Genomic DNA, 24,514 nt, shown 5'->3' with positions numbered 1-24,514 from the left:
ATGTATTTAAGAGTTTAAGCATCCAAGTGCATTTTGGACTGCATGAAATATATTTCATAAGTATTATTTTCAATGTCATTCTTTTGAATATAAGTTTTAATTACCATTTAGATATCTTCTTGGAACCATACGCACATTTTTTTTCTTTCTCTTCTTTTCTTTTCTTTTTTTTTTTTTTTTTTTTTGAGATGGAGTTTCGCTCTTCTTGCCCAGACTGGAGCGCAATGGTGCGATCTCGGCTCACCGCAACCTTTGCCCCCGAGTTCAAGCGATTCTCCTGCCTCAGCCTACCAAGTAGCTGGTATTACAGGCTTGCGCCACCACATCCCGCGAATTTTGTATTTTTAGTAGAAACGGGGTTTCTCCATGTTGGTCAGGCTGGTCTCGAACTCCCGACCTCAGGTGATCCGCCTGCCTCGGCCTCCCAAAGAGCTGGAATTACAGGCGTGGGCCACGGCACCCGGCCATATGCACACTTTTTAACTTCTAAACATAACACAATTTTCGATTTCTAATTAATGTCTAGCAAAATGTACTGTGGCTAGACCCTAGTATTTATCTCTCAGACTGTTCGAATTTTGGAAACTTACTTTAAAACCGGCAAGGCAAACTTTTTTTTTTTTTTTTTTTTAGTTCCATGTATACTTCAAAAAGAAATTTGTCTTCAGAAGTTGAGATGCCACTGGGCGCGTTGGCTCGTCCCTATAATTTCAACACTTTGGGAGGCTGGGGAGGGCGGGTCACTTGAGCCCAGGAGTTCCAGAGCAGCCTGGGCAACGTGGTGAAAACCAGTCTCTACAAAAATATTAGCCGGGTATGGTGGCAGGCGCGTGTGTTCCCAGCTACTCCAGAGGCTGAGGTGGGAGGATCACTGAGCCTGGGGAGGTCGAGGCTGCAGTGAGCAGTGATTCCACCATTACACTCCAGCCTGGGCAACAGAGTTAAAAAAAAAAAAAAAAAGTTGAAGTGTGTAGTGTTCTTCATATGTAAGTTAGATAAAATTCAGGAAGAGTTGTGTTTAAAATTTTTACGTCTTTACTGTTTTCCTTCCCTCTTCTGCTTTTTAATTAGTTTCTGAGGGATATATATTGTGTTAAAATGTCTAAATATGATTGCTACTTTTCTTTCTTTCGACAGAGTCTGGCTCTGTCGCCCAGGCTGGAGGGCAGTGGAGCTATCTCTGCTCGCTGCAAGCTCCGCCTCCCGGGTTCTGGCCATTCTCCTGCCTCAACCTCCCGAGTAGCTGGGACTACAGGCGCCTGCCAGCACGCCTGGCTAATATTTTGTGTTTTTAGCAGAGACGGGGTGTCACCATGTTAGCCCACTTTGTTAGGATGGTCTCGATCTCCTGACCTCGTGATCCGCCCGCCTTGGCCTCCCAAAGCGCTGAGATTACAGGCGTGAGCCACCGCACCCGGTTTTTCTTTTCTTTCTTTTTTTTTTTTTTTAATTTTTACCTTATATATTTTAGGAGTTCCTAAATTTTACCTCGTACAGTTTAGGAGCTTATTTTTTCCCTGTATCTTTTTGTTTTCCAAAGCAACAAGAAATTCTAAATAAAATGCTGCTTATGAAATATTTATAAATTGGTAATGGCAAGTATCACCTTCCAGTGGCACAATAAACAAGATAACACTCAGTGAAAAAATCTGGGCTTAAATTTACACGGAATTCAGAATACTCATAAAGTGCTGAGAAAAAGAGCATTACTTTGCTTCTGTCTCCCTTTTGCTTCTTTTTTCAACAAGAAAGGAAAAATATCCTAAATTGAGGGCTTCTTCTGAGTGGAGGTCTCACAGTAAGGGTTGAAAAGGAATTTAAGTAGAGGTTTTAATCATCCCTTAACCAGCCAGGTTTTATTCCCTTCTGCTGGACCTATATATGTGTCATTCTAATGTCCCAAAGGGTAATGTGAGGAAAGAACATCCATAAGCTCTCTCAGAAAAGAGAGAGAAACTCAAAGAACTGGTTTGACTAGGATCTCAGCTTTGGGTGTGTGTGTACTTTTGGCCTCCTAATTTAAAAGGCTGAGATTAATGAATCATATGGCCACAATTCAAAGGTGATTTTTTTAATCCTTTTTTTTTTTTTTTTTTTTTTGAGACAGCGTCTTGCTCTTTGGCCCAGGCTGGAGTGCAGTAGCACCAACTCTGCTCACTGCAACCTCTAGCCTCCAGCCTCCTGGGTTCAAGTGATTCTCCTGCCTCAGCCTCCCAAGTAGCTGGGATTACAGATGCCCCGTGCCACCATGCCTGGCTAATTTTGTAGTTTTAGTAGAGACGGAGTTTCGCCATGTTGGCCAGGCTGGTCTTGAACTCCTGACCTCATGTGATCCACCTGCCTCGGCCTAACCAAAGTGCTGGGATTACAGGCACGAGCCACTGCACTCAGCCTCAAAGGTAATATTTTTAAAGCAGCTTCATGCTTAAGATCATGTTTGGTGATTTTGAACCTTTTAGTTAAATTCGATTGCTTGACTTGGAAGGAAATTCAAAAGGCAGGTGATTCCCTGCTCAGCATCCATGGTCTTCCACAGTTTTTGTAAACTCCTTGATAATGATTTCTCCAGTTGTTTGTATCAGGGGACATGTAAAGTGAGAGAGTTCACACCTTTTTTTCTATTTGGCTTGGGCTTTTTATTTTTCTTTTTAAAAAGACATGAGTCTCTCTATTTTGCCCAGGCTGGCCTCTAACTCCTGAGCTCAAGTGACCTTCTTGCCTCAGCCTCCCAAGAAGCTGGAACTATAGAGAAATACAGTACCTTATCTGGCTGTGCCTCGGAATTTTTAAGAATTTAAAAATCTCTTTCCTAATAACTTCATGACCATGAAGTGGAAGAGAGAATTGCCAACTGCTTGTTGTTGTTTTGGGAAATGCATAAAATACATATATGAGAGACAGGTGTCTCTAATTGTTACAGAATTCTCTGAGACAGTCCAAACATCTGTTTCCGAGTGAAAACGTTATATCCACTACTATACCAAGGTGAAAAGCGTTATTGGAAATTGCTGTGCTCAGTGCCATGGTCCAAGTATATTTTTGATATTCACAGACCAATGCAGGCACATGCATACCTAAAGCACATGACTTTCCAGGCTTTATCTGAGCCATGCTGCTAATCTCATTGCCAGACTTAATCTTTCCCTTTTCTTTCATGTTGTTGCACTCCAGAATTAATCATTCTCCTTTAATTATCAAGGCCCACAAGCATAAATCTTGTACCCGAGAAATTGTAGACTCACACTTTTCCCCAGTCAAACTTTCCAGTGCTCATCCACCCGGAAACTGCAGTTTTCATTTTTATTTGAGTCTTCCACCCTCTTTGTGCCATTATGCTGCTGGCCACAAGTAGTTTTCTTAAACTCTCTCTATATGGGCTTGTTTATATTTGTAGAATATTCCTCCTAATAGACATCAATCACCATGCGGTCAGCAACTGTGCTTGTGTTTTGTTTACCTTTGTGTCTATAGCACTGAGCACAACACCTGGCCCATCATAAAAATTTAATATTTTCTACTTTTTTTTTTTTTGATACAGAGTTTCGCCTTGTCACCCAGACTGGAGTGCAACGTCGTGATCTGGGCTAGCTGCAACCTCCGTCTCCTGTGTTCAAGCGATTCTCCTGCCTCAGCTTCCCGAGTAGCTGGGATTACAGGTGCCCGCCACCACGTCTGGCTAATGTTTTGTATTTTTAGTAGAGATGGAGTTTCACCATGTCGGCCAGGCTGCTCTCGAACTCCTGACCTCTGGTGATCCACCCACCTCGGCCTCCCAAACTGCTGGGATTATATGCATGAGCCACGGCATTCAGCCTATTTTCTACTATTTATAGAAAGAATGACCTTTTCAGAGCTCCTAACTGAATGTTTAGCTCACAGTAAGAACCTAGTTTAGTATATTGCCTTACTTCAATCTGCTGATTGTTTCAGTTCAAATTCTTACTCATCTCATTCTCCATCCTCCTTCTAAGTTATATTCTCTGTTAGAACAGCTCTAAGCCAGTCAAGTGGCTGCCTACAGGGCCACTAGCTATTACTGGGTCTGAGAAGGCAGTTCAATTACTGAAGGAGATAAAATTGTATTCCTCATGTTGCAAGCTCTAGTTTTTAAATTTCTATTGGAGAAATTCTTTTCCTTCTCTACATTCTTGGTCCGTATTTATGTAGAATAATGTTTTCTTGATTTGCTAGATCAAACCTATTTATATATTGATTGCAGACAGTCCAGAGCCTATCCTTTATAGAAGGTGATCATTGTAAGTACGTCAGATAGAATTAAATTTAAAATTCACTGTAACCTAAAACTAATGTTAAAATTGATCTTTATATGTTTTTATCTTTCAGACTGTGGGTAAGAATGATTAAACTCCTTTCTTTAATATCAGCTTAAAAAAAAATCCCACTTACCAGAACATCCTCTTTCTACTGTCTCCCTCCAAGTAGGCAAGTGGGCCAAGGTGCTCTGAAGGAACGTATGGGCTTTCCCTGGGGTGTGGGGGTGAAGGTCAAGAAGTGGGGTAGGGGAGGGAAGACAGTGACATTTTCTTCTGTTAAACCAGTGACCACTATCCATCGAATCACATAGTATGAAGTTCTTTATGCAGCATAGGTTTTTTCCAAGCAGTCACAGACAGTTGAACACTTGGAAATGCCTTCTTTAACAGTTGAAAATTTACAGTGCAATAAAACTGTCTTTGCATCATGGCTATAGCATACACTGGAGTCCAGCTGGCTAGGGTCAAATTCTGAGACCTGTGATTCTTTACTCTAGTAAAGGCCATTTGCTTCTCCCCACAGCCCTTTAGGCTCATAATCTGGGATTGCTACTCTCTCCTGCCTTTTCTTTGTCATTGATGGTACAATAATGATCAGTTCTTGGTATATCTCCTATTCTTTTTGGTAGCAAGGAAAGCATTTTTTGCAGCAGAGCTTGGAAGGACCCTGTAGGAGCTGCCCAGCAGTTCAGATCACAGAACAGTATTCCCAAGTAAGTTTCAAACTCTTTTAGAAAAAAACTCTCCATAAAGCCTGAAATATGAGACTAGTATTTTAAACTCTTGTGTTTTCCATGACTCTTTCTCTAATGCTTTCCCTTTAAGGGTGATGTCCTTCTATCTTGACATCACCACACTCAAAATCAGGAACATGGTAATCCCAGCACTTTGGGAGGCCGAGGCGGGAGGATCACAAAGTCAAGAAATCAAGACCATCCTGGCCAACATGGTGAATCCCCGTCTCTACTAAAAATACAAAAATTAGATGGGTGTGGTGCTGCGCACCTGTAGTCCCAGCTACTCAGGAGGCTGAGACAAGGAGAATCACTTGAACCTGGGAGGCAGAGGTTGCAGTGAGCCGAGATTGCGCCACTGCACTCGAGCCTGGCAACAGAGCAACACTCTGTCTCAAAAAACAAAAAAGAAAAAAAAGAAAAAGAAAAGAAAAGGCAGGAACAACCTGTCAGTTGAGGAAATGATATGTGAAGCCATGGTCTGATTCATGAGGCCCTCTAGTGAAAATTAAGCAAGCAGTGAGGGAGTCCACAGTTGAGGTGGAAGACAAATAAAAGCGCAGAGTGTCTTCCATTATTCTGTGAGCTCTGAAGATGGAGCAGTGAAAAGGCAGCTTAAAGAACTAGATCCCTAAAGTGGTAATGTTTGTTCTCAAATATAGTAAAATATGAAAGAAAAAATAAAAATCAGTTTGACAATACCCTTAGCAGCATGGGTCAGGCAAGGACTTGAAAGTTTTTTGCTTTAGGTAGACATGTACCTGTTTCATTTATTTACGTATTAATTTTACATGTTCATGATTTATTGACAATTTTTTAGTAGCCAACTATTCACAGAAGGGAACAGTTGTTTCATTGTATTTTTTATTTTTTGATCTTGTTTTTAATTGACACATAATAATTATACATATTTACAGAGTACAGCATGATGACTTGTTACATTTATACATTGTATAATGATCAAATCGTGGTATTTAGCATATCCATCTCCTCAAACATTTGTCATTTCTTTGTGGTGAGAACATTCTCTTCTGCTTATTTTGTAGTATACACTATGTGGCTGGGCAAGGTGCCTCATGCCTGTAATCACAGCACTTCGGGAGGCCAAGGTGAGAGGATCCCTTGAGGCCAGAAGTTTGAGACCAGCCTGAGCAACACAGGGAGACCTCATCTCTATTTCAATTAAGAAATTTTTTTTTAAAGAGATATACACTACAGTATTATATACTATAGGCACCATACTGTGTTTTCTTATTTTTCTGCGCTGATCATGACACTGTCCATCAGTGTGTCTCGTTTTCCATGTTACTTTCTTGTCTATAAGACACCTTTCCTCTTCCTTAGTAGTGGGACGAGAAAAAACAAAACAAAACAAAACAAAAACCCTTCTAGAACTAGATGGCATTATTCAGAAACTAGATCACATGCTGTTCTTCTACAAGGCAAAATTCTGTGAGATCAATCCTTGCTCAAGACCCTGCTGCAGCCCCAGAACCTGAACTTGAGTCTGCATGGGCTTGTCCAGAAAAAAAGCATCCAGAAGGAGAGAAGCTCCTATTTATGCTATCAACACTTCTCTCTAAGATATGTTTTTGTTGTTGTTGTCATTGTTAAGACGGGAGTCTCGCTTTGTTGCCCAGGCTGGAGTGCAGTGGCGTGATCTCGGCTCACTGTAACCTCCATCTCTGGGGTTCAAGCGATTCTCCTGCCTCCCCCTCCTGCCTTGCTGATATTACAGGCCCACGCCATCGCGCCCCGCTAATTTTTGTGTTTTTAGCAGAGACGAGGTTTCACCATGTTGGTCAAGCTGGTTTCGAACTCCTGACTGCAGGTGATCCACCTGCCTCGGCTTCTGAAGGTGCTGAGATTACAGGCATGAGCCACTGCGCCTGCCCATTTAAGATATCTTTTTGAACAAATTTACATTTTCAATTTCTGTACATATATGTCAGATGGAATACTTAACTCTACTATTAGGAATTGTTTCCACAAAAGGGCTGTAGCATTTCATTAGCTTTCACATTCTAGAATTCTATTAGATTGTTTTTCCGAATCAAAGCAACCTGCATGCTGGATATGGGAGAGGGTAGGAGAACCGATCAGGCTCCTCCTCTGGAAACCTGAATCTCCGTACACTAAGACAAGTCTTGTTCTTCCCGCCTGCACCGCTCAGCAGAGCATTTGCGGTCACTGCCCCACTAATTTTGAAATGCAATGCTCTAAAGAGACACATAAAAGAACAAAGGATCTGGCATTTTATCAACAGGGCCGGCACTGTGTTTATGAAAACATATTAGCATCATTCTTGGATGAGGTAAAATAAATCACGACAACTCTTTGAAGATTAGAAGAAGAGAGGTGAGGACAAGCTGCTCCACTTAAGCTGCCAAGGCAGTGATGCATGGATTCCCCTAGGAATTCCTGGGAAGGTACTCAACTGTGGTCAGCATTCTTTTGGTCAATACATTAACCCGTACTTGTTCATCACAGTGAGATTCTGCATCTGAGCTGGGGCTCTTTCTGTGCTCAGGATATAATCACAACTTCACCTCGGTTTTAGTCGCTCTTGCTTCACCACTGTCCTGGACCCCAGGACAGGCCACTCCACTTGACGTCGTTGATTTTTTTAAAATTGAGTTATGAAAAAAATTGCTTTACTCAGTTATCTTTTATTATGTAGTGGTTTGCTTATAAATGCCCAATATAGATTCTCATCTTGGTGACCATGCCTGTGGGTTGCTTTCACTTGTATTTGATCATGGATTTCCTGGAATTTCCTTTTCTACGTTAAACCAGGGCGTTTGCTTGACTGGAGAAGATCCCTAATAAGGGGACAATTCTGTGAGACACAAACACTCCTAGCAATTTTTTTCTCTAAGGAAAGTTGTCTTCAAAATGGGGCATCTGTTGCAGGAAACAGAGAAACATCACCCTGAGCTCTTCTTAGGGCAAAGGAAAACATCAATACGGCTGTGACAGAAGTATTTTTTTTTTGTATGACTTTTCCTCATTGTTTCAGAGACATGGAGCATTTTTAGTGGGTCCCTAAAGAGAAAAGCCTATAGGTTGGGACAAGCAAGCTTCTTCCTGAGAGCCAATGACAGACTTTCAACCTGGCAAGGTGTCAGTAGACTCCTTTTCCAACAAGAAATGGACCGTAGTCGGCAGGATTCGAACCTGCGCAGGGAAACCCCAATGGATTTCTAGTCCATCGCCTTAACCACTCGGCCACGACTACATGAAGGATCCTTTGCTCATTAGCATAAGTCACCTTAACTGAACTTTAGCTCCCTTGGAAAGGTCAAATTTTCTGCTAAAAAGTGAATTCGCTCTCAATGTTTCTTATTTTTTGACATCAGTTAGATGACTATCATGCTGTTGTGGCAAACTGACAAGTAACACTTTATCCTCGGACCTGGGAGGACCCCTTATTCTGATGTTTTGATGGAAGGAGACTACGCAGGAGGCATTCCCAGAGACCAAGCTTCCTGCTCCGTCCGCTTCTGATGGTGTTCCAGGAGATACCCGCAACAATTGCGACACGCTCTAACATTTGCTGCAGAATTTTGAGTTATAGTGATGATTTGAACAATCTAAAATGGCCATCGATGTTTGACTTTTAAAATAAATTTTGGAAGATTCACATAATGGAAGCTTCTGCAATTGATAAAAGGAATGAGATGCATTTCTATTTACTGAGAGGAAATACACTAGTATTTCAGTCGTAGCCCAGTGCATTAAGAGGATATACTAGAAATCCACTTATTTCCAGTTTGAGAGCCTGGTATTGCCTCTAAGAAACTTCATCTTTTCCCCTTGACAACTCCCCCTTTGACCTCCAGTAAACAACTCCCCCTGCATCTCAAATCAAAGGTACATTTTTACTACCATTTTTTTTCTTTTTTAAGTTCCCACTTATTTAAATGTCCCTTGAATGCTTACCTGAGCTTCACAAACGATTCTGGGAAACAAATAGTAGATTTACTCAGTGTGGTTTCCAGTTAGAAGGAAGAGAGCTGAGGAGTAAACTCAAGGTCTTAATTTCTTGTTCTGTCAGTTTTGATAAATCATCTCTTCAAGGGAATCTGTCCTAAATTGTCAAATCTATTTACAAAACATTGTTCATACTGTATTCTTAGTATATTCTTGATGTCCAAATACTAAAATATAATGTTATCCTATATTTATTCCTGGTATTAGTATTCTCTGTTTTCTCTTCCTTTTATTGAACAATACTTGATTTAGAACAATAATTTTGTCAATCCTCCCTAAATGCCTATTTTTGGATTTGTTGATGTTCTGTTTGTTTTTTTTCTGTGTGTGTTCTATCTTTTTATAATCTTGCTTCTAATATTTTAATTTGCTGTTTTCCTCTAAATTACTGAGAAAAAAGCTTTAACATCAAATATTAAAACGTCTTTATTCTAATATATGCAAGTAGAACTATAAATTAGACTATGGGCACAGTTTAGCTGCATTACACAAATTTTTATATATCTTATTTTATCATTCATTTTAACTAAATGTGATTTCTTTAAGCTATGGCTTTGGATGAGTGTTTTTTCATTTAGTAACATTTGGGGGTTTTCCATTTTATTTCTGAAATTAATTTTATTTTTATTACGCTGGACTCACAGAATGTATTTTGTGTCATTTCAATCCTTGTACATTTTTAAAGACTTGCATTAGGACCCACCAACGGTATTTAAAAATAATATGTAAATCAACATCAAAAATAGTAGCATTTCTATACAAAAATAATGACCTAACTGAAAAACAAATCAAGAAAACAATCTCATTTATGATAGCATCAAAAATAAAACACTTAGGAATAAATTTGACCAAGGAGGTGAAAGATTTTTACACTGAAAACTATAAAATGTTGAAAGAAATTAAAGGCAACATAAATCAATGGAAAGATATCCAATAATTAATACTGTTAAAATGTCCATGCCATCCAAAGCAATATACAAATTCAGTAGAATCCTTATCAAAACTCCAAAGGGACATTCTTCACAGAAGTAGAAAAAACAGTCCTAAAATTCATATGGAATCACACACACACACACACACACACACACACACACACACACCCCAAATAGCCATAGCAATACTGCGAAAGAAAAACAAAGTTGGAGGCAACACACTCCCTGCTTTAAAATTATATTATAAAGTTAAATAATAATCAAGACATATTGTTCTGATAGCAGCATAAACATTCCTGCATAGAAACAGAAGCAGACCAATGCAACAGAAGAGACATCCCAGAAATAAACTCAAACATATACTGCCAACTAATTTTTGACAAGGGCATCAAGAGGACACATTGGGGGAAAGAATAATCTCCAATAAATGATGCTTGGAAAACTGGATTTCCACATGCAAACGAATGAAATTAGACTCTTATTACTATACACAAAAATCAACTCAAAATGGATAAAACACCTAAACATAAGACCCGAACACAAAACTTCCATAAGAAAACCGTGGGAAAGCTCTTTGTCATTGGCCTTGGCAATTTTTTGGATATCATGCCAAATGTCCAGGATACAAAAGCAAAAATAAATAAATGGGACCACACCAAACTACAAAGCTTCTGCACAGCAAAGAAAACAATCAACAACAAAAAAAGGCAACTTATGGACTGGGAAAAAGGAGTTGATATTCAAAATTTATAAAGAACTCTTATAACTCCATAGCAGAAAAACAGATAACCTGATTAAAAAGTGGTCAAGGAGACCTACCTTCTGAGCACAGCTGGCAGCACTACAGTCTCATGAAAAATGGGCAAAGGATCTGAACAGACAATTTCTTCAAAGAAGACATAAAAGGGACAATATGCATATGCAAAGGTGCTCAACAACATTAATCATCAGAAAAATGCAATTTAAAACCACTATGAGATATTACTTCACATCTGTTAGGATTGCTATTATCAAAAAGACAAGAGACAACAAATGTTGGCAAGGATGTGGAGAAAAGGGAACCCTAGTACACTGTTGGTGAGAATGTAGATTTGTGCATTATGTCATTATGGAAAACAGTATGGATGTTTCTAAAGAAATTAAACATAGAACTACCATATGACCCCACAATTCCTCTCCTGGATATAAACCCAAAGGAGATGCAATTACTACCTCATAAAAACATCTGCACTCCCACATTCACTGAAGCACTATTCACAACAGCCAAGATATGGAAACAATCTATGTCTGTCAATAGATTAATGGATAAAGAATCCGTGTGTGTGTGTGTGTGTGTGTGTGTGTGTGTGTGTGTGTGTATAATATTATTCAGCCTTAAAAAAGGAGATCCTGCCATTTGCCACAACATGGATGACCCTGGAGGATATTATGCTCAGTGAAATAAACCAGACATAGAAAGAAAAATATTGTGAGATCTTACTTATATGTGGAGATATATATATATATATATATATATATATATATATATACACACACACACATACACACACACACACACACATACATATATGAAGGTCAAACATACAGAGAGAATTAAAAAGTGGTTGCCAGGGGTGGGTAAGGAGAAAAGAAATATGGAAATGTAGGGTACAACATGAGGACTCTAGTGAATTGAATTGTATTAAATTAGGGATTTTTGTTAAATTAGTAGAGTTTAGGTGCTCTTGTCCAAAAAAGATGTAACTATTGAGATGATAGATATTAATTTGCCTCATTGGCAATGAGTAGTCGGCAGGATTCAAACCTGCACGGGGAAATCCCAGTGGATTTCTAGTCCATCGCCTTAACCACTCGGCCACGACTACATGAAGGATCCTTTGCTCATTAGCATAAGTCACCTTAACTGAACTTTAGCTCCCTTGGAAAGGTCAAATTTGCAAACTATCTACATATATTTCATAGCATCATGTTGTAAACATCAAATATACACAATACAATATCTTTTAATAAATAAATAATACATATTTTTTAGTTGAGTATAGTGTTCTATATTTGTCATTTAGGTAAATCGATTTGTTTAACCTGAAATTTCATTAAATGTGTATTGTAAAATTTCTGTGGCCATGGAGGTGCACTGCTCAGATCTTCCTTCAAGGAAAAACTTGTTTTCAGTTGCAAGAAATGCTGTCAGCTGACAGCCTCCAAGGCACTTTTACCATCTTCAGCTACAGCACTTTTACCATCTTCCACAGTGTTCAAACTGAGGTTGTTTTCTTCTTGGTGAGCACAGTGGGTGTACGCTAAAGTCTGGTCATTTCCACTTGACTGGGATCTCATCCATGGGCAATCTTTAAACCAAAGCTGGACAAGACTTTCTTAGAGCTGTGCGAAAACCTCAGGCTTTTTCTACTGAATCCTACTTTCTTCCTTCTCTAATTTTGCCCATGCCTGACCCACATCATGGTCTGAAAGCTCTTCCTGCATTCGTCTTTCCTTCTCCTCTTTGTTTGTTGTTATGGGCATTATTGTCAATAACCTCTTGCACTTCTAACACATCTTAGTGTTTGCTTTCCAGAGATCCCAAACTTTCACAGCTGGTATCAGAAGAGGTCTGTGAAAGCAGATGGTAAAATGTGATTTGACAACTATATTACTCACTGCCAAGTTGGCAAGGAGGACCCCGGCTTGAGTGGTATGAGTGTTCAAGGAGTCTCTGAAACAAAGTGACATATAATTGCTAAAAATTTCTGGTTTTTATATGAGTTCTTGAGATATATGTTTTAAAAATCTCTGTGGTGCAGATGACGTTGTAAAATGGTTGTGTGATGATTCATGTGTTTTTAAGTTGAAAACATGGGTGACAACCATACAATAGTGATTATCTGGCTATTGAAGCAGAAGGGGTTTAACCTACAGAGCTGTGAAGATAGCTAATACAGCATAGTGTCCCTAAGGGTAGAAAACGTAGGCTAGCAGGGTGGCTCACACCTGTAATCCCAGCACTATGGGAGGCCGAGGCTGGTGGATCACGAGGTCAGGAGTTCAAGAGTAGCCTGACCAACATGGTGAAACCCTGTCTCTACTAAAAATACTAAAATTAGCCAGGCGTGGTGGTGGGTGCCTGTAATCCCAGCTACTCAGGAGGCTGAGGCAGGAGAATCGCTTGAACCTGGGAGGCGGAGGTTGCAGTGAGCCAAGATCGTACCACTGCTCTCCAGCCTGGGTTACAGAGCGAGAGTCTGTCTCAAAAAAAAAAAAAGAAAAGAAAAGAAAAGGCAGTGAATGTTTGTGCTGCATAATACATAGAATCAAAATAAGCAAGGGCCTATGAACAGAAGGCTGAGGACACTTCCCTAATATAATCTTTTAATGAGTTATTGGACCAAAGCCTGACTCTACTTTTTTTTTTTTTAGACGGAGTCTCACTGCGTTGCACAGGCTGGAGTGCAGTGGCACGCTCTTGGCTCACTGCAAGCTCCGCCTCCCGGGTTCACGCCATTCTGGCTCAGCCTCCGAAGTAGCTGGTACTACAGGCGCCCGCCGCCAGACCTGGCTAATTTTTTGTATTTTTTGTAGAGACGGGGTTCACCGAGTTAGCCAGGAGGATGGTCTCGATCTCCTGACCCAGGCCTGAGCCACCGCACCCGGCCGAAGCTTGACTCTACGTCTAAAAGTTTTATATTTAAAACATTTTTGTTTTGTTTTATGACTTACAATTTTTTAAACTAATTTTATGTATTCAGTGGAGTTACAAACTCCATTTCTAGGGACTTCTGCTCTTGGGAAGCTGGAAGAGGAAAAAAAAACTGTGGTCGAAACCTTCACACACGACAGCAAAGGCAAAGTGGGGAATCTAGACTTCCATCAGGCTGTAACAAGGTGCTTTTCCTCTACCTCCAACACACACACACACACACACACACACACGTGCGCGCGCACGTTTTGAAGAAAGCAAAATAGGGAGCTGAGACTTTCATTGCCCCAGGCTGTAAAGAACCCCATACCCCCAGGCCAGAATGAAAGTCAAATAGCCAGATACCTACTTCCATGTTATTTCTGGGATCCTTGAGCCTATTCTGTTTTTTTTTTTTTTTTTTTTTTTTTTTTTTTTTTTTTTTTTTTTTTTGAGGTGGAGTCTCACTTTGTCACCCAGGCTGGAGTGCAATGACACCATCTCGCCTCACTGTAACCTCTGCCTTCTGGGTTCAAGCGATTCTCCTGCCTCAGCCTTCTAAAGTGCTGGGATTATAAATGAGAGCCACTGCACCTGGCCAGGTGAACTCTTTTAATGGTGAACTTCAAGTCACAACAGTAACTATCAGTTCAACTACACCAAGGTTACTGAAGACAATGGCTTCTCCACTCAAGCAGGTTGTATACAAATTTCAAATAGAATGTGGCATCACCCTGAAGGAATTCCCTTCACACTGTTGGGGAAATTTACCAAGATAGCCTCAGACTAGACTAACTTTACACAGCACATTTTTGAAAGAGACACATTTATTCAGCATCATGATTAGACTATTACATTTGGCATCCAACAGCATAGTTGCAAAAAAAGAAAAAATCCACTACATTAAAATCCTTTGTTGGAATGATATATATTTTCCTCAGAACAGAAACTAAAATAACCTATTATACAATTAGTCACAAATACAGTCCTCAAGTTTTTGCCCATACACATGAATATTTGTCTAATACATGTCTTCTTTGTAGCAGTTAGGCCCTTCCACCACTGGGCTTAGCTGAGTTCACAAATCGGTTGTAGTCTGCAGCTTCCCTGTCACTTCTTTGACTCTCCTCTCCTGGTGAGTTTTGTTTTCTGGCAGTAATTAAAATCTTCTGCCACTGTCATAGCTCCTGCTGCTACTGGAACTGCCATAGCCACCTTGGTTTCATGGTTTGGCAAAGTATTGGCATCCACCACCATGGGGACCAGAGCTTCTGCCTCCAAAGTTTCCTCCCTTTATGGGTCCAAAATTTGAAGACCGATCGTTGTAATTGCCAAAATCATTGTAGCTTCCACCACCTCCAAAATTGCTTCCATCATTATCACATCCCCTATAACCATTCCCACTGCCACCATATCTACCACCACCACGTCTGCCACCAAAGCCACCACAACCACTGAAGTTTCCTCCATGACCAAAGTTGTCATTCTCACCAAAACCGCCTCCAATGCCACCACCAAAGTTTCCAGAACCACTTTGACCTCTTTGGCTGGATGAAGCACTAACCATCTTTTGCTTTGACAGGGCTTTCCTAAAGTCACAGTTGTGGCCATTCACAGTATGGTATTTCTGAATGACAATCCTATCCATGGAGTCATGGTCATCAAAAGTTACAAAGGCAAAGCCCCTGTTCTTGCCACTACCTCGGTCAGTCATGATTTCAATCACTTCAATTTTTCCATACTGTTCAATATAATCTCTTAGTTTATGTTCTTCAGTGTCTTCTTTAACATCTTTATCACAGTTAAGTGGGCACCTGTTCTTTGAGAATCTTCTCTTGAGACAGCTCTCTTTGGTTCCACAACTCTTCCATCCACCTTGTGTGGCCTTGCATTGATGGCTGCATCCACCTTTTCCATAGTGGCATATGTGACAAACCCAAAGCCCCTGTAGTGCTTGGTGTTTGGATCTTTCTTACTGCACAGTCCGTGAGCGTTCCCTATTGCTCAAAATGGCTCCTCAGGCTCTCATCAGTTGTTTCAAAGCTCAGTCCTCCTGGCTGGGTGCAGTGGCTCATGCTTGTAATCCTAGTACTCTGGGAGGCCAGCCTGGCCAACATAGTAAAACCCTGTCTGTACTAAAAACACACACACTCACACAATTAGCTGGGCATGGTGGTGCACACTTGTAGTCCCAGCTACTCGGGAGGTTGAGGCAGGAGAATCACTTGAACCCAGGAGGCGGAGGTTGCAGCGAGCCCAGATTGCGCCACTGCACTCCTCCAGCCTGGGCCACAGAAGGAGATTCATCTCAAAAAAAAAAAAAAAAAAAAAGCTCAACCCTCCAATGACAACGAAAAGCTTCAGCAGTTGTTCAGGCTCTTTAGGAGACTGTGACTTAGATATGATGGCAGTGGGAAGAGAGACATTTAACAGTGCTTTCTCAGCAGCGTCCATGGTCAGAAAAGGACAGATTTACTTTTATTATCTGAATAGTATGGTTGTCTCATTTTATTTATTTTTTATTATTATTATTATTATTTTTTTTTTTTTTTTTTTTTTTTTTTTTGAGACGGAGTCTTGCTCTGCCGCCCAGGCTGGAGTGCAGTGGCCGGATCTCAGCTCACTGCAAGCTCCGCCTCCTGGGTTCACGCCATTCTCCTGTCTCAGCCTCCCGAGTAGCTGGGACTACAGGCGCCCGCCTCGTCGCCCGGCTAGTTTTTTGTATTTTTTAGTAGAGACGGGGTTTCACCGTATTAGCCAGGATGGTCTCGATCTCCTGACCTCGTGATCCGCCCATCTCGGCCTCCCAGAGTGCTGGGATTACAGGCTTGAGCCACCGCGCCCGGCCTATTTATTTATTTTTTAGTACTCATTGCTTAGTACAAGAATAAGAATTTTAGCTATTAAACATAGAGTGAAAATCTCCTTGTGAGCTTTATTTGTTAAGATACTGTCAATCATTGAAATATGAATGGGTTTTTACTATTTGGGGATAAAATGCTTTAATAATTAATAATTTGTGAAAAACTTTACATTTTATGTAATATTAAGAATAAAATTGAATTTAATATAAGGAAGTTAATATAAATATGAGTTCTTTAGATTGCTGTATAGGAAGAACATCATATACTTTTATTCTCAACAAATATAAATATTTACATTAGAATAAAATGAAGAATAATAAAGTTGTAATTACATCTTAATACTTCATTTCTAGAATATTTAAAAATACCTTCAAAAACTATTTTCTATCTTAGCCTTGAGTCTTTAAACAAAATTTCTATCTGATAATTTTTTTCATTTTGTTAAAATGATTTAAAAGCAAAATATCTATTTTGTCACATTAAACTTTCACAAGGGGGAAACGTTCCAAAATTTTGTATTATATCATGATAAATCTTTGTGTATGCAAGTATAATAAAATCTTTGAAGAAAAGAGAAAATGTTTAGAAGCAATGAAGTCCATCTAAGTTAAAAGTGGGCATCTATTTTTTGGCCCAACTGTGCAGTAGAGTGACTGAAGAAAAATCTAGTAAATGATACTGATACACAGTATCAACCTTTGAAATTTTGACTAGTAAAGTTTTGATTACAACACAATTCTTATAGTAATATCTTGATATAAAATATAATACATTAAATACAATGCTAATAATAATTAGTTTTTCAATAAAATTCTTACATTTTTACATCCTGACATTTTATTCACAGCAAAGGGGTGCTACTGTGTAGCTTTGGCCATGACCTCAGACAAGTACTAATTTCATAGTCATTCATTCAGCATTTGCATGAATTATAACTTCAGTAAACAGCTTAAAAATTATCTTTTATTATGATAAATGACTCGAGTATAATTTGATCCTTATTACAACATCCCATTTTGTGAATTACTGTTATTCATCATTTTAGTTCCATTTTGTTTCTACATCTCAAAATTTAGTAATTATTAACTAATATTTTAACAGATTCTTTAAAAAATATATTATTACTTTTGTAGAGACAGGGTCTCACCATGTTGCTCAGGCTGGTCACCACCTCCTGGCCTTAAGTGATCCACCCACCTCACCCTCTGAAACTGTGGGAATTACAGGCATGAACCACTGTGCCCAGCCTATACAGATTCTCTGGCTGAATCATAATGAAGGAGAAAATTGATGGAAAAGGAAAAGTTTAGGAAGAAAAGAAATGATAGATAATCATACTGATGAACATAGTGGTCTAATATGCCTAAGACTTCATATGACTAGGGAGAATTCTCTACCAATGAACTGTGCATCCTCAATGGTACTGTCATAACTAAATTTCTGCTATGGACTGAATGTTTGTGTCCCCCTCAAATTCATATGTGGAAGCCTCTCTCTCTCTTTCTCTTTCTCTCCCCTTCTCTCTCCCTTTGTCTCTGTCTCTCTCTTTCTCTCTCTCTCTCTCTCCCTCCCCACAGTATATGAGGATAGAGCAAGAGGACAGTAGGCTGCAAATCAAGAAGGGAGGCCTCACCAGACACTGAATCAGCTGGAACCTTGATTTTGGGTTTCCCAGCCTCAGAATTGTGAGAAATAAATGTTTGTTGTTTAAGTCAACAAACATTATATAGTTATAGTAGTCCAAACTGTCTAAAACAATTTCCTAGGCTTCTATGTAGCTCGGATGGCAGGCATGTGCCCTAAGCTTTGCCAATCAGATGTATTTCTTCTTTCAGAAGAAACATGTATATAAACAAGGGGGGAAAACTCCAAAATTATGTATTATATCATGATACATCTTTATGCAAGTATAATAAAGTCTATAAAGAAATGTTTAGAAGCAAATTAGGTCTATCTAAATTAAAAGTAAGCATCTATTTTCTTGCAACATTTGCCTTGGTAAGGGTAATGAATAGATATTTGCTAAAAGCAGGTAGATATTTAAGCTTTTAGAGGCAGTGGTGGCATAAGGCCTAGCAAAGGCATTCCATGCTGGGGAACATAATGCTGCTAGCAGTTAACACTAGAAAATGCATGAGGAATCAGAAGGAATGGGTAGTACAATATAAAAGGGTGAATAATCATTATGTGCGGAAGCATTTGGAAAATTAAAATGATAGCTCAAAGTTATAAATTCTCCACCAAATGTATGGTTGCAGAATCAGGAATTTCCTCTGCAGTAAAATAATTTTTAATTTTTGTGACTCAAGAATTGCCATAATTCAAAATCAAATTTATATTATAAATAACTCTAGGTTTCCCATTAATGGAAAGATGAATGAATGAGCTGTGGCATGTTCATATTACACAGCAGCTAACATGAAATCAGTGAATGAATGGTAGCTACATACAACAAAAGAGATGATTAATTTTAGTAATATAAGATTAAATGAAAAAAGATTATAATATATAGCCTGATGCCCTGTATCCATAATTAAAATACATAATTTTATAAATACTAATAGATAAGATCAAACTAAGGAAGACACTTTGGCCTTATTTCTTCAGAGACCCAGTAACTTCTTTGTCTTACCTTAAGTTGTGACAAATCCAAACATTTACCAGAAAATAAACTAACTTGCAACAGGAGACATTTAGTTTTATGAAGACAAAATAATCACAGAGACATCTAGGATACAATTTTAAAGCTGTATCATTCTATGGGACATATTCAGCATTGACAGCAATTCTGTGTGGTAGGTTAATGTCATAGAAATGACCAACAGAGAGAGCACCATGGAAGCACTTAGAAGATGTATCTGGATATTTACTTACTGTGTTGACAGTGATTGAAGTTACCATGTGAAGATCCAATAGTGTTCAAATACCTAAGAGAGTTTAAGCAATTTTTTTTAAAATACAGATTTATTTTCATGAATCCTTGTTTCTCAGTGGCAAATGAAACACCTATAAATTCTAATGATTGCACCTGAAAGGCATTATAAAGCCTCATTCTCTTGGGAAAAAGATACATACAAGAATCTTTCTTCTCCTTCAAATCTGTTGAGTCCTTTTTGTCCTCTGAAGTGAATTAACCACATTTCATAAGGCAATAAATCAAATAAAAAGTTTAACTCAACTCAAATTATTTTGGGCATTAGAATATCTGTTAGGTGGTGGTGAGGAGGGTACTAAAAGGAAGGAGGTATGAGATGAGGAGTTGTCTCCTGCTCTGAACATAGAGCAGAGAGTCAGTGGGCCCCATACAGAGTCCGCGTCATACTTTGGGTTCATATGAACTGGAGATTCCCTGCCAATCATATCTAAGAGGGAAATTTATTTTAGAAAGAAAAAAATGGTGAGGAAACAAGAAGAAAAAAAAACCCGAAAATCTCAGGTTCCACCGAGATTTGAACTCGGATCGCTGGATTCAGAGTCCAGAGTGCTAACCATTACACCATGGAACCTCACTACTGCCATTATTGCTAGCATTCCTTCCTGATGGAATATATCATCTGAACTCAAGCCGTCTTCCCTTTAAGAACCTAAGTTTCTACCCTAATGTTCGTTATCTACCGCCACCACACAAGTTCCCTTTTCGTTTCGCACAGGGCTCTTCGTGCAAAATCCAAGAGCAAATCGGTTTCCAGGGACAGATAAGGTAAGTCCGTGTCCCCCCTAGACTCTTAGCGTCCCTCTGCCTTCTGCAACCTTCGGGGTTCCCTAGCCTCGGTTCGGCCGCCCTCAACCGGGCTGCCCCGACGCAGGGGCAGACTGCACCAACCTAGAGGCGCTGACAGATTGAGTTGTTGGAAGAACCGCGAGGCTTGCCGCCTCCCGAGCGTTTGTCCGGCGTTCTTTGCTCCTAATGCTAGGCACACTTTTGGAAGTTCAATTTCGTAACATATAAATTATGGATGACTTCAGTTGAGGTGGCGTGTCAACTACTCCTGGCTGTGGCGTTGACAAGGGTAAAAAACAAAAAACAGGACACCGAAAGATGCTTTCAGCTTCACGGGAAGGCTCCACCTCGTGGATACTAAAGGGTAAAGCACTGTTAAAAGCTCGAATATTTGCAAAGCAGGATTTTGTAATTAGTTTCTCACTGATAAAGCTTTGACTTGGTCTTTTTCAATTGTATTAACTATGAGCCTCTCCCAAAATATTCAGCAGTAAAAATTTACGGATGCCAAGACCCGGACGTGACTTGTCTAGGACTGTTCATTGCAGGAGACAAAAGCGATCTTATATTGTCAAATAGAAAGGCCGAGGAAGGAGGCAGAGGGTCCTTAAGAGTAAATAATCGCAGTTGATAGGATCTGAACCTTCCCAACAAGATCACATGAGAGGTATCGGCATCTGCCAAAATGACTTCATTGCTTAGAGACGTCTGGTATCATGGACAAAAATCCTTCCGGCTTAAATGAGGCGGCACTGTCATTACCAGGTTAAAATTGACCCCGCCCATAGGGCCGTGTGTTCTGCGGCATGAGCTGCAATGGCCGCTGTACAGTGGCAACGAGAATATCCGTACATATCTCATCCAATACATCTTCTCCCAGCCCTATGACTTTCCGATCCACTCACTACCAGAAAGCAAGACAGAATGAAACCCTCTTGCCAAACGGGATAACTAAAGGTGGTTTGCAGGAGCCTCGGGAACAAGAAGCATGAGGATCCTAAGTATTTTCAACAAAAATCTAGCCCACTGCAGGCTTTTGAAAAACTGAAGGTCCCGGTAACAACTTTAAGATTAGCATTTCTAAGGGCTAGGGCTTGTACCAAGTTCTGTGCTCTCTGACCAAAAAAAAAAAAAAAAAAAAAAAAAATTAAAAATATATGCCTGTAATGGTCAAAGCTGAAACAATTTGAGCAACAATAAATAGAAGATTTAAACCAATCCCTACAGCTTCCCTGATGTGCAACAAATCTCAGTTTTTCAGGGAATCTCCTGAGCAGAATTCCAAATAACTCCACCCCTTCATTCTGGGCTCTGCATAGTGATTGCTCTACAGAATACAGTATGAAAAAGGGTGGGAAAGTAAGCAGTGAATAAATCCCAAAAGCACTACACCAGCAGTGATAAGCCATGTTGATAGTATATAGTCTTGATATAATGTGATAAAAATGGCACTTTAGGCCAAGCATGGTGGTTTATGCCTGTAATCCCAGCACTTTGGCAGGCCGAGGCAGGTGGATCACTTGAGGCCAGGAATTCGAGACCAACCTGGCCAACATGGCGAAACCCTGTCTCTAAGAAAAATGCAAAAATTAGGCCAGGTGCAGTGGCTCACGCCTGTAATCCCAGCACTTTGGGAGGCCGAGGCGGACGAATCACCTGAGGTCAGGAGTTCGAGACCAGCCTCAACATGGAGAAACTTCGTCTCTACTAAAAATACAAAATTAGCTGGGTGTGGTGGTGCATGCCTGTAATCCCAGCTACTCGGGAGGCTGAGGCAGGAGAATTGCTTGAACCTGGGAGGCGGAGGTTGCGGCGAGCCGAGATCACGCCATTGCACTCCAGCCTGGGCAACAAGAGCCCAGTCTTTGGGAATTGGTCTTCATGTTTGCTCATAGTCATTTTATTTATTTCCCAAAAAACAAAATGCTGATGGAAAATTCCTCTCCCTCAAATTCCCTATGTCAAAGTCAGTAGAGCCAAGATTTGTACAATATTTTTTTGCTCTGGACTCCAGATCATATTGAATAAAATCTAGGAAACCCCTTTCCCGGAAAGATGCCCCTAGATACACACATACACCATTTTGAAAACTATCTCAAGGTGTTCATGAAACACTTGAGGTCCATGAATCTCAGGCTAAGAATCCTCTGCATTTGATATTCCTCTGTATGTCATCTAGCACAATTTTTAACTAATAAAATTTTTAACTAATAAAAAATGAATTCTATAAGCAGAAATTAAGCATCATACTACTGAAGAAACTCCGTCTCAAAAAAAAAAAAAAAAAAAAAAAAACAACAACAACAAAAAAACAATAATTAGCTAGACGTGGTGGCAGATGCTTGTGGTCCCAGCTACTCAGGAGGCCGAGGCAGGAGAATTGCTTGAACATGGGAGGCGGAGGTTGCAGTGAACCAAGATGGTGCCACTGTATTCCAGCCTGCGTGACAGAGGGAAACCCTGTCTCAAACAAACAAACAAAAAACTCCCACTTTACTTCTGAGGTCTTGCTCCTTCGAACCCCTAACTCCAATCTAATAATGAGAAAAATATCAGACAAATCCTAGTTGAAGAACATTCTACAAAATACCTGATCAATACTCTTCAAAAACTGTCAAGATCATCAAAATCAAGGAAAGTCTAAGAACTGCCACAGCCAATAGAGCTTAGGGAGTCATGATGACTAAAAATAATGTGGAATTCTAAGTAGGATCCTGGAACAGAGAGAGGAAATTACGTAAAAATGAAGGAAATCTAGCATATTCATTTTAGTTAATAATAATGTATACATATTTGTTAATTATTTGTAACAAATGTACCATACCAATGTAAGATTTTAATAATAAGGGAAACTGAGTGTGGGGATATATGGGAACTCCTTTCTATCTTCCCAATTAAATGGAAACTATTGATCATGGGAATAAGAACAAAAATGTGACCAAATGAAGTTATTTCTTCAAAACAAATTCAGAGCTCTGGCTTGCAATGTGCATCGGTACAATTATCTCCTCTTTTTGCTTAATGAGCCACATTATCAGACCTAGTGACACAGCTTGCACAGCATGCAACTGACCTAAGAGTATAAAGACTTGGAAATAGGAAGGACAAATTTTTGTGCCATGCCCACTGCTGCCCTTAGTGCTGTGGACCCAGAATTGAGCAGTACACTAAGCACTGGCCCTGCCTGTGGAGATTTCAGTTTGTAGTGATGGGATATTGGCTAAAAACTGTGAATAAACTAACACCCACACAGAGAAAGTTAGGGAAAACTGCAGGTGACTAGAAACTAACAGCCTAGATAAACTGAGAAGCTCAAATAAGCTGGATATTTGAGTTTAGGCAGGGATTGAAGATAGTATTTAGAAGACAGTGTTGGCCCAAACCTTTTCACATACTATGAGATACAAGATAGGGGCGTAGTCTGTGGACTGGTCGTCTGGGTGGCAATACCATAGTGGAAGTAAAAGAAGGGCTGAGAAAAAGTTGAAGGATAGACTGAGACCATGGATCGGGCCAGGGCTTCAAGGTTGCTTGTTTTGGGAGCACAAGTATCTGCTTTGAACTGTAAACATCAGGGAGCGGCAGAAGTGACTTTGGGGAACTTAGGAGATTCCCATTGTCCTTTTGCCCTCAGTATAACTGAACATTTTTTTGTTCCCTGCCATGCTGAAGTTGGTTCTACATCAGGAGCTACTGGTACCAGTCTTTGGAAATTGGTCTTCATGTTTGCTCATAGTCATTTTATTTATTTCCCAAAAAACAAAATGCTGATGGAAAATTCCTCTCCCTCAAATTCCCAATGTCAAAGCCAGTAGAGCCAAGATTTGTACAATATTTTTTTGCTCTGGACTCCAGATCATATTGAATAAAATCTAGGAAACCCCTTTCCCGGAAAGATGCCCCTAGATACACACATACACCATTTTGAAAACTATCTCAAGGTGTTCATGAAACACTTGAGGTCCATGAATCTCAGGCTAAGAATCCTCTGCATTTGATATTCCTCTGTATGTCATCTAGCATAATTTTTAACTAATAAAATTTTTAACTAATAAAAAATGAATTCTATAAGCAGAAATTAAGCATCATACTACTGAAGTAAAATTGTCTTTTAATTGTACATGAACATTTCATTAATATTGGTCTTGTAACTTAGGTCACAGGTGCACCCATAACAAGCCAAAATACTAGTTAAACCAGTTCTCAGAGGGCTCTTGGGGTGTATATTCCTGACAGAGCAGTTTGGGGATACTTGATGCAGACATAAGTAGGTCAGACAGTGGAGAAGAACAGGTGCATATTTATCACAGGGTAATTGGACCT

General features: G+C 39.7%; 3 non-coding genes and 1 pseudogene across 3 annotated transcripts; all 4 read right to left on the bottom strand.

The window, feature by feature from the left end:
* Nucleotides 1-8,164: 8,164 nt before the first annotated feature.
* TRNAS-AGA lies at nucleotides 8,165-8,246 on the bottom strand. The gene has a single exon. It is a non-coding gene; the product is annotated as a tRNA-Ser (tRNA).
* Nucleotides 8,247-11,716: 3,470 nt separating this feature from the next.
* Nucleotides 11,717-11,798, bottom strand: TRNAS-AGA. The gene has a single exon. It is a non-coding gene; the product is annotated as a tRNA-Ser (tRNA).
* Nucleotides 11,799-14,765: 2,967 nt separating this feature from the next.
* Nucleotides 14,766-16,060, bottom strand: LOC104671215 (annotated as a pseudogene).
* A 3,844-nt stretch (nucleotides 16,061-19,904) lies between these two features.
* Nucleotides 19,905-19,976, bottom strand: TRNAQ-CUG. The gene has a single exon. It is a non-coding gene; the product is annotated as a tRNA-Gln (tRNA).
* Nucleotides 19,977-24,514: the final 4,538 nt, after the last annotated feature.

This window comes from Rhinopithecus roxellana, chromosome 4, assembly GCF_007565055.1.
Source record: "Rhinopithecus roxellana isolate Shanxi Qingling chromosome 4, ASM756505v1, whole genome shotgun sequence".
Classification (NCBI taxonomy): domain Eukaryota; kingdom Metazoa; phylum Chordata; class Mammalia; order Primates; family Cercopithecidae; genus Rhinopithecus; species Rhinopithecus roxellana.
The sequence above is the reverse complement of the archived record's forward strand: the minus strand, read 5'-3'. Positions and strand labels throughout refer to the sequence as shown.